Here is a 9969-nt window from a genome sequence, read left to right as displayed (position 1 = left end):
AGACTATGACTGCACCACTGTGTAGGCTCACATGACTTTTCCTTTCAATATAAGAGTCACAGCACTGAAATGAAATGTTTATTATATAAATTAAATTACATATCATTATTGTAAAGCAGCCTTTATGTCTGAGTCAAATTCCACTTTGAGATAAATAGAGAAATCAAATTTTATAAACATCTTAGAGTAACTTTTTTTGATCAAATTTATAAAATATTATACTCCCCAAAGGGACACATGTTTATTTCTTCCATCCACAATTGACTTGGATGGATGAAGATCTTATTTCAGATTCTTTAGTTTGAGGTAAATAATTCATAAACACACTCAATTTATGCCATGAAAATTATTACAGCATGTTATGTTTAACGCAAAATCTATCATATCTCATTTCCCCCCTTAAAGGTGATCTAATCTCAATAAAACACTGCCTTTCAAAGAAATAAAGTTCTTTAATTGACTTGATAAATTAGTATTTTCTAATAGGAAGTCACATGTTCTGTCTGATATTTCAGGAACATCACATCAATGTAAAATCATATCGAGGGAATTCCCCAGTTGAGGAATTCATTACATATTGACTAATAAAATGCATAACATGCAAAGATATTAAACAAAATAATTTGATCGGGTCACTTTAGATCCATGTTGTGCATCAGAGGGTTAAAATGAAACTTACATCAACTTTTTCACAGTTAAGAGCTGAGAATTATCAAGAAACTACGTGACAGAGGTCAGCCTGTTTCTGACTTGACAAACAAGAAAACAGCACCAACCACTTCCTCTGGCACTGGGAGGAGAAATATCCTGAGAGACAGATTATAAATTTCACCATCAGAATAAACTCATGACTTGAACTCACAACAACTAAAACAGGACAGCTATAAGACAGAATACGGAAATACTGGAATACGAATGCTTCCAGCTGCTGCTGATCGGACGCAAGTTTAAGGAAAAACACAGAACAAAGTAAAAGTAACTTCAAGAGACATTTCCACAAGAGGAAACAAATCACACTGGATGTTCTTGTTTGAGTGTTTTGCCTGGTGTGTTTTCAGCTTTACTCTGAGTGAAAATGTCTTCCCGGTCGGAGGAAGATCTCTCCTGTTCTGTCTGCCATGACATCTTTAAAGATCCTGTTGTTTTGACATGTAGCCACAGCTTCTGTAAAGACTGTCTGAAGACCTGGTGGAAGGATAAACAAACACCGGAGTGTCCACTTTGTAAGAAAAGATCATCAACGAGTGATTTGCGTTGTAACTTGGCATTAAAGAACCTGTGTGAGGCCTTCTTACTGGAGAGAGATCAGAGAGCTTCAGCAGGGTCTGAGGATCTCTGCAGTCTGCACTCTGAGAAACTCAAACTCTTTTGTCTGGACCATCAGCAGCCAGTGTGTGTTGTCTGCAGAGATTCAAAAATACACACCAACCACAGATTCAGACCCATTGATGAAGCTGCACAGGATCACAAAGAGGAGCTCCAGAAATCCCTGAAGCCCTTACAGGAGAAACTGAAGCTTTTTGAAGAAGTTAAAGGAAACTGTGATCAAACAGCAGAACACATTAAGGTCCAGGCCAGAGACACAGAGAGGCAGATTAAGGAGCAGTTTGAGAAGCTTCACCAGTTTCTACAAGAGGAAGAGGAGGCCAGGATCGCTGCTCTGAGGGAGGAAGAAATGCAGAAGAGTCAGATGATGAAGGAGGAGATTGAGACTCTGAGCAGAGATAGCTGCTCTTTCAGACACAATCAGAACCACAGAGGAGGAGCTGAGAGCTGAAGACGTCTCATTCCTGCAGAACTACAAGGCTGCAGTGAAAAGAGTCCAGCAGCGCCCCCTGCTGGATGATCCAGAGCTGGTCTCAGGAGCTCTGATAGACGTGGCCAAACACCTGGGCAACCTGACCTTCAACATCTGGAACAAGATGAAGGAGATGGTCTCCTACACTCCTGTGATTCTGGATCCAAATACTGCTCATACAAACCTTATCCTGTCTGAAGATCTGACCAGTGTGAGACATGGAGAGAAACAGAAGCTTCCTGACAATCCAGAGAGAATTGACTACTATCCCTTTGTCCTGGGCTCTGAGGGCTTTAGCTCAGGGACTCACAGCTGGGATGTTGAGGTTGGAGACAGTACAGGCTGGGGCCTGGGTGTGACAGATGTGCAAGTGTATGAATATTGGATGATTGTTCTCTCTGACTCTCTCGATCAGATGAAGAAGCTGTTCTCCAAGTGAAGAAGAAGCTGCAGAGGATCAGAGTTCATCTGGACTACGACGGAGGAAAACTGTCATTCTCTGATCTTGATACTGAAGCACACATACACACCTTCACAGAGACTTTCACTGAGAAGTTGTTTCCATTCATTGGTAGTAAGGACGAACTGCCAATTAAGATTTTACCAGAGGTGGATGATGATGATGATTAGGCAGTGTACACCAGCAGCCATCAATATCTTAAAGGGAAGTACTATCAAATACAATTACATTTCATTAGTATCTTTATGAATGAATGAAACAGAGTTACTGTTAAATGTAAATTAATGTTTATGATTAAACTGTGATGAAACTCTGGATGCTTTACAATCTGTAAAAGTACCATCAGTTTAATTCTGCTGTCAGTCATGTTGTCACAGTGAGAGTCTCTTTATTTAAAGGTACAGATTTAATTTTAGGTTTAGAGTTCATGTAATATTAGTGATTTAGGAAATTAGGTTTTATCCACTGTTGCTGTCATTGTAATCAACTGAATAAGAAAATAGAATACATAATATAAATGTAAGCCTCAAAATACTTTTGATGTATTTTAGCTGTGTTGTGATTATTTTCACTAGATGTTGGATAACTTTATAAGCCACTGACTGTAATTTCAGCAGCTTTGCCTTCATATCTGCTGACTAAGAGCTTCTACTGAGCATGTGCAAAAACTGTGTTTAATGTTTGGGTCAAAGGTCAGAATGACTACAACACTGGATTAAACTCTGGTCTCACATGTACAAGATTTATTTCATGAACTTGTTTTTGTTCAGTGAGATTAATCTTTGTAATAACATGTGACACTTTTATCAGAGAGTCTTTCTTTTATTTCTGTTTTCATCTCTTTTAAATTCCCTCTTGTTTTATCTTACAGTGAAGTGGTTTTATCTATATATTATAATTGACTGGCTTTTGGCTATATAAATACAGTCACTTGACTTAGACATGAAAAACATCTCCTACGTACAGATAATTCTGCCTGTAAGAGTCAGAATAGCAGTCAGATGATTAAAAAGGGTTGATTTTTTTTTTTGAAATGTTGGTGGTCAAGATGTTTTCTCTGCTGTTACTCTCATTGTATGTAACTGAATAAAAAATCAGCTCAAAATAAGAGTAAATAACTGATGATTTATGTCAGCATTGTAATCTGCTGTGATTATTTACAACTCTCGAATAACTTCATCTGTGCAGCAGTTGTTTTATTTTAAAATGAGTATGATGTTAAATTACTAAAATATATATATATATATTTTTTTTACAAATGATACATTACTAAAAATATTTGAACAAGTTGTTTTGTTTGAAAATGCAAAACAAATGCTAAACATCAGCAGTCTGATATGTTGAAATTACTCTGAGTAACAAGGTTTTGCTGCAGTTGTGTAAATAAAATCCTTAATGCTCCCATAACATAAAAAAAATGTGTTTGTCCTCTGCATCTTATCTACGTTGTCACATCTTGTTTTTCACTGGTTCTGCATCATTGTGATGTCACCAGGACATCATTACCTGATTGGTTGGTACACAGCTGAGTGGTTTTAAAGGAACACAAACACACACACACAAACAAACACACACACACAGGGAGGATAGTGTCATTGTGCTATTTTTAGCCGCTTACCTCAGAATGATAAATCACTTTCAGGGACAGAGAGGAACATAGTGTGTGTGTGTGTGTGTGTGTGTGTGTGTGTGTGTGTGTGTGTGACGTCCTGCTCTCTGACAGATGGTGAGCAGGACGTCAGCAGCAGTTTGTGAGGTTCAGTCCAGATTGGGGACCTGCAGATCCAGCTAACAGCCTTGTGATAAAAGAGGAAGGTCCAAATTATACAATAATAAAAATATAAAGAATCAAAAGTCACATCCTTTAGCAAACAGGTTAAACACGGTAAACAGACATGCACTTTTTTTTTGGGACTATCATAAACCACATGGCCAACCACAGACAGTTTGCATCGGATAACATATAAATCCTAAAACAGTAATACAAGCTGGAATAGTGCAGCTGATGGTGACACATACAGCAGCAGAAAACACTCTGTTGTACATATCAGAGACTTGATTTGCGATTGTGATACGATGAGGAAAGGGAGAATATATGTCCTTGTATAGTATTTGTGTACTGATAAGTTTGTTGTTGTGCTTTTGATCATAGCGGCGGGTGTGCACCTTTTCCAGACAGACTGTGAGTCAATAAGACTCCCGCAGCAATGAGAGCTAACACCAGACTTCCTGAACAATTTCTTTTAACGGTGTTAATTTTCTGTGAAAACATGCAGGTGGAAACTAATGTTAACAGTTAACACTACACACACACACACACAAATTTTTATGACATTTCCCTTCCTACAACTGACTCACAGCAGTTCCTCCATAAAACACTTTAAGCTAGCGAGCAAATACCGAGCCTGAGAGCCATTATGACTCCTGATCACACAGCAGCGGCAACTAACTGAGTAGGTGAGTCACATTAAAGGTTAACTGATAATATGAAGATCAAACACTGTGTGCTAAACCTTCCTGTTATCTAAAACTAACTAAGATAACAGAAGGATGATGGCGGGAACAGAGCATCTGTCTGCTGCTTGTTCAGGAGTTCACCTTCTCCCTCGGTTTTCAAAATGTATTAAAAATTTCAAAACATGCAGTTAATATCAGTCACAGCCTGAGTTTTCTCAACGTTTTTTGGCTCGGAACAAATTAAGTATATTATTCCAGTTTAGAGTCGACTTGAAAGAATATCTTTATAAAAATGACAAGAGCAAAGAGTTTAGGCTTATTGGGATCCATGTTTTTGTAAATTCTCAGTCATTTCTTTAAGAACTGGGACAACAGAATAAATGTAATCTCTTTTTTTCGATTGACTTTCCAAATCAGTAGCAATGATTAACCCTAAAGGGGACATATTATATTTTTTGTGATTTTCTGTCATTATCTCTGCCAGATGTAAGCCCGGAGGGGATCATATGTTTGATCGTGTATGTGTGTATCTGTCCACAGCTAATCTCATGTACTACTGGACCCATCAGCCTAATATTTTTTGTGCACATTTATGACTCGAGGACCCCTCAGGGTTGCGGTGATTCACAATTTTTGAGAAAAATGTTTAATACCCTCCTCTTAACCAGCCGGTAGGGGCCGCAAATGATCAACAACTGCTTCAGTTTGGAATCTCGTTTCCGCTGGTGACGACCAATCATGCCTTGTTGCCACGTTAGATCGATTGGTGCCAAATGTCAGTACCATGAGAACAGTTTATGCTGTCAATTCAAATAAATATTGATAAGGTTACTTATGAGCCTATCGTAAAGTTTAGACAATCGTCTTTTCAGCAGTCCTCGCATTTTTATGATATGCGTTATGACATAGCAAAAGGCATTTGTGGCAATCAACTAAGCTAAAAACCAGGCACACCTAGTCTGTTGCAGGCAACATTTTGGCATTTGTCGTGGCTTAAAAAACTGACATTCACAGAAATGTTTGGTCTCATCTTGAACCAGAGCATCTGCAGACTAATTCCATATCTGATATGTTATGATTCACTAAAGTTCAGCTTGATACGAGATGAATAAATCCCCGTTTTTGTTAGCTTCGCACTCTTCTAGTTTATATACTGTTATGATGTTGGATGTCTATGTTAAACATGGTCAAACCTCCAAAACTTAAACGTATGTAAAAATGCTCCCTGAAAGTCAAAATTCAGGGCTTCAACCTACTATATCTCAACACTTCATTTGCAAAGTTACTTCTATTTCCTCCTCGAACTGATGTCAGATTGTTCAAGCATGCCAACAAACAGCTGTCGTTGTTGCCAAAATTGTTGCTAAGGTCTTGTTCATGCTGTCCACTCGCATATTTCGGATCAGATTTGGGCTCGAACATGTATGGTTTTCAAAATAGAGACTGAGAGAAAGAAATCCTACTACTACTGTTCGTTCATGTAGCCTCCGAAGCTGGGGGGAAAGTCAGCTGAGTGGCAGCTTCCAGGAAGATGACCCATCAGAACAACAGCCTGTTTCAGACAGAGGCTGAACCGAGGGGCTGCAAAGTCCTCCAGTCTTTCAAAAACATTGTCACAGTGGTAACATGTGGGGAGCAAGGTGAAATAACATGAATAAATGAGTCATGTTAAACACCACTCATGTAGCCAGACAGATCAGAGTCACTATGGATGTGGAGTAATATGTCACCGTGCCAAAAAGGCCTCCGTATTCTCTCAGATCTATTCTGTGTATTGGGTTTGTGTAGGTGCAGTCTTTTCATTTGTATGATAGATAACATCTCCTTGAACCAATGCTCAAAGCTGGGTGGAGTGGTAGACTTCTAGGTCGGTAGAATAAGTTTATTGCCAATCATCATTCCTATGTGCCGAGCAATCTGTTTGTTGTATGACAGTTCAAAAGGCTGAGGCGTGTTTCAGTGTATTATGGTTGTTAAGACGGGTGAGTGTGCTGGTAATAGGTGGAGAGGCTGGACAAATGTAACAAAATGTTGTCAAGTGACTCACTTTGCTCTCTGGATCAGTTCGTGTTTACAGAGGATATAACTTATTTCCTGCAGTGTGCTGAGGAGGAGAGGCCAGTGAAGTGCGTGCGCTTACACATCAAAGACACACGCCCACATTTTATTATGACTTTGCCGCTTCTTACTAATACCAAACTGTAAAGAGAGAAACAGAAATACATGTGGCTGACTTGAAAACCAGAAATGCATGAAACCAGCTCCTCAGAGACAAAGTCACACAAACTTTTATGACTACCACACTGACGGGGCATTGTGAGCTTTTTCTGTTTGAGGGGATCAACATGTGGAACTGCTTAACCGCAGGACTCAAAATGTAACATAACTGGGACACTTTTAAACTCAAATTCAAACATAGTGATGAGTGATCTGGTCCTTGTGGGTTTTTTTGATACTTAAATTGTATTATTCTTTGTAAATTGTTTGTGTCTTTGCTGTTTTGTGTGTATTTTATTGTTGAGCTTTGTGTTTCGTCCTTTAATGAATCTATATTTATTGTTGCTCTGTGTGTTATGTGTGTGTGTGTGTAAATCCCCATCTAGAGACGAGCATTGCAAACTAGCTTAGACTATAAAAGCTGTAGTATGTAGCATTAGTTCATGCTATATACTTGTCCCTGTACAAATAAACATTAATTAAAAAAAATAATAATAATAATTTTAATTCTTACATCATTCATTTTAGGATTAGACTCTTTTATGGGAGCTGAGGACACTCTGACTCCTTCTTAATTTAAACACTTGACAGGCATGAAAGAAGCTGAACAAATATTCACACAATGTGCTTTAAAATATATAATTGAGCACCCAAAACTGTATGGTTTTTTTTGTTTGTTTTGGAAGTAAGTAAGTATTTTGCTCTTTTGCCTTTTTTTGACAGCATCATCTCAGTTCTTTCCTACATTTTGGGATGTTTATTTTGATTGACAGGTGTCTGGCTCTATCACACTCTGCTGCAGAGGTTGCTACTCTCCCCCATCTTTGCCCGTATCTGTTTTTCTGTCTCCGGTAACAAACAAAGATGTCGTTAAGCAGTGAGACCAGACAAAATAAAAATAAAAATAAACAAAAAAACTTACAACCTTCCTGTTTGCATATTTTAGTGACTACACAGGAACTGATTTTCTCTGATTTCCTCGTTGATGAGATCATTCCTGGATTATATGACATGTGTACACACACACACACACACACACACACACACACACACAAAAAAAAAAACACACAGTTTGTACATTTTCTGTACAAACATGCAACCTCTGTTGTGTCCTTTCTGTCAGCAACACTCTCTCTGTTTCTTTTTCTCTCTCAAACACACACACACACACACAGCCAACACACACACACACACACACACACACTTCCCGCCAAACCTGTCCTCTGGGTCGGTCATGCCCAGGGAGAGCGTACCGACCTTTTAGTCGGCCCTCTCCATGGAAACGATTCGTCTCATGTTGCCGCGGCGCCACGTGACAGACAGCTCTGCAAACACAAAACACACTCTGACACACACCGCTGATCCTGTGCCTATTGTACCACACACACACACACACACACACACACACACACACACACACACACACACACACACACATCTTGTATTTTTATGTGTGAATGCACTTTGTGTCTCTGTGTACCTGTATGTATCTTTATATCTGCTGTCTGTACTTTTCAGTCATATTTCTGCAAAGCAAACATCTTTATTTCCATACTTCTTTAAAAGCAGCGTATAAAAAAGCACAAACCAAAGTTTTTGATAGTCAAGAAAAATAAAACCTAACAAAGAGAGAGACACAGCAGAATGTAGGAGCCCTTTTGTGTTTGGTTAAAATAATTATAAGCTGCTGAATTTAACATATTTTTTGTTATCTGGGTTTAACTTTTTTGGACTGTGTGATACGGTTGAAAGCTCAAAAACAAGCAATACTGTAAGTGGACCTTGAGTTCAGGTTATTTTGTCAGCTGTTGTTTCCAAAGTCAAAAATTAACTGTCAAACTCAACATGTAGAAGACATCCTCAAGGTGCCGAGAATCATTGAAAATCTGAACATCTACATTTCCACGGCAACTGAGCAAACTCGCATTGCTGATGAGGATCGTGTGATACGGTTGAAAGCTCCAGAAAAAGCAAATTATCAGACTTTGGGCTGAGTTTTAAGAATAATTAAGAACAGTGGTAATGGCAGCTAATAAGTGTTGTTTGTCATTTCCCTCCAGAATGTCTTTGTTGTATTTATATTACCACTGGTTTGGTTACGTTTAGGCACAAATTTAACTTTAGGTTTAGAGAGTGATCACATCTTGGGTTCAAATTACTACTTAGTTAAGGTTAGGAGACCTTTATCGTCATGGTTACAGTAATAACTACTTGGTTAGGGAATTATTGTGGTCATGGTTAAAAGAAACATACGGGAAACAGTGAAATGACGTCCAGTGTTCTGTTGACCCGACTATTCTCTCTGACCTCCTCTCTATGTGGACTTTCTGGCTCTACAACGTCACACTACTTCCTCCTTTGCTTCTGACAGACAAGAGTCAAGATTCCTACAACTGTTATAGATAGATTTGTCGCTTGGACATATATATATATATATATATATATATATATATATATATATATATATATATATATATATATATATAAAAGCTGTTGTTGGGAATTTGCTGAAACAGCTGCTTTTTCTTGTGAAGGGTTAGGGTTTGTACATGCTGAAGTTGCTCAAATTCAGTTTTTTTTGCCTCCAAGTGAGTCAGATCAGATTTTATCATGACAGTGTGAACAAACCAAATCAGATTTTTTGATATTAGATCTGGGCCACTTTCATATGTGGTCCTAGATCTGATTCATATCTGATCTCTGGCTATGGTGAAATTCATGTTGGCACCTCACAGCCCGGTAAAAATAACCGTCACCTTCTTGTTCTCATCCTCATCATCTATTGACTGCAGGCCATCCACAACAGATGATCCCGGTCATGCATGCTAGTACAGCCATGTCATCCATGTTTATGATTTGACTGTTGCACAAATGACTTTATAGCTGTTTTTCTTGCACGCATGCACAGACTTTACTGTAATGTGAGCTGCATGGCGGTTTAGGACCTCAGCTGTCACATACATGTCACTTACAAACATGAATGTAAACCATTAACACATGAAGATTGGATCTGACTAAATAATTAGAATTGAGGCAT

The 9969-nt window shown here is 38.5% G+C and overlaps 1 pseudogene; it reads left to right on the top strand.

Moving 5' to 3' along the window:
• The first annotated feature begins 829 nt into the window (after window positions 1-829).
• On the top strand, window positions 830-3443 carry LOC137181010 (E3 ubiquitin-protein ligase TRIM39-like; annotated as a pseudogene).
• Window positions 3444-9969: the final 6526 nt, after the last annotated feature.

Source organism: Thunnus thynnus, chromosome 4 (assembly GCF_963924715.1).
Source record: "Thunnus thynnus chromosome 4, fThuThy2.1, whole genome shotgun sequence".
Taxonomy (NCBI): Eukaryota; Metazoa; Chordata; class Actinopteri; order Scombriformes; family Scombridae; genus Thunnus; species Thunnus thynnus.
This window is presented reverse-complemented; position numbering and strand designations above follow the sequence as displayed.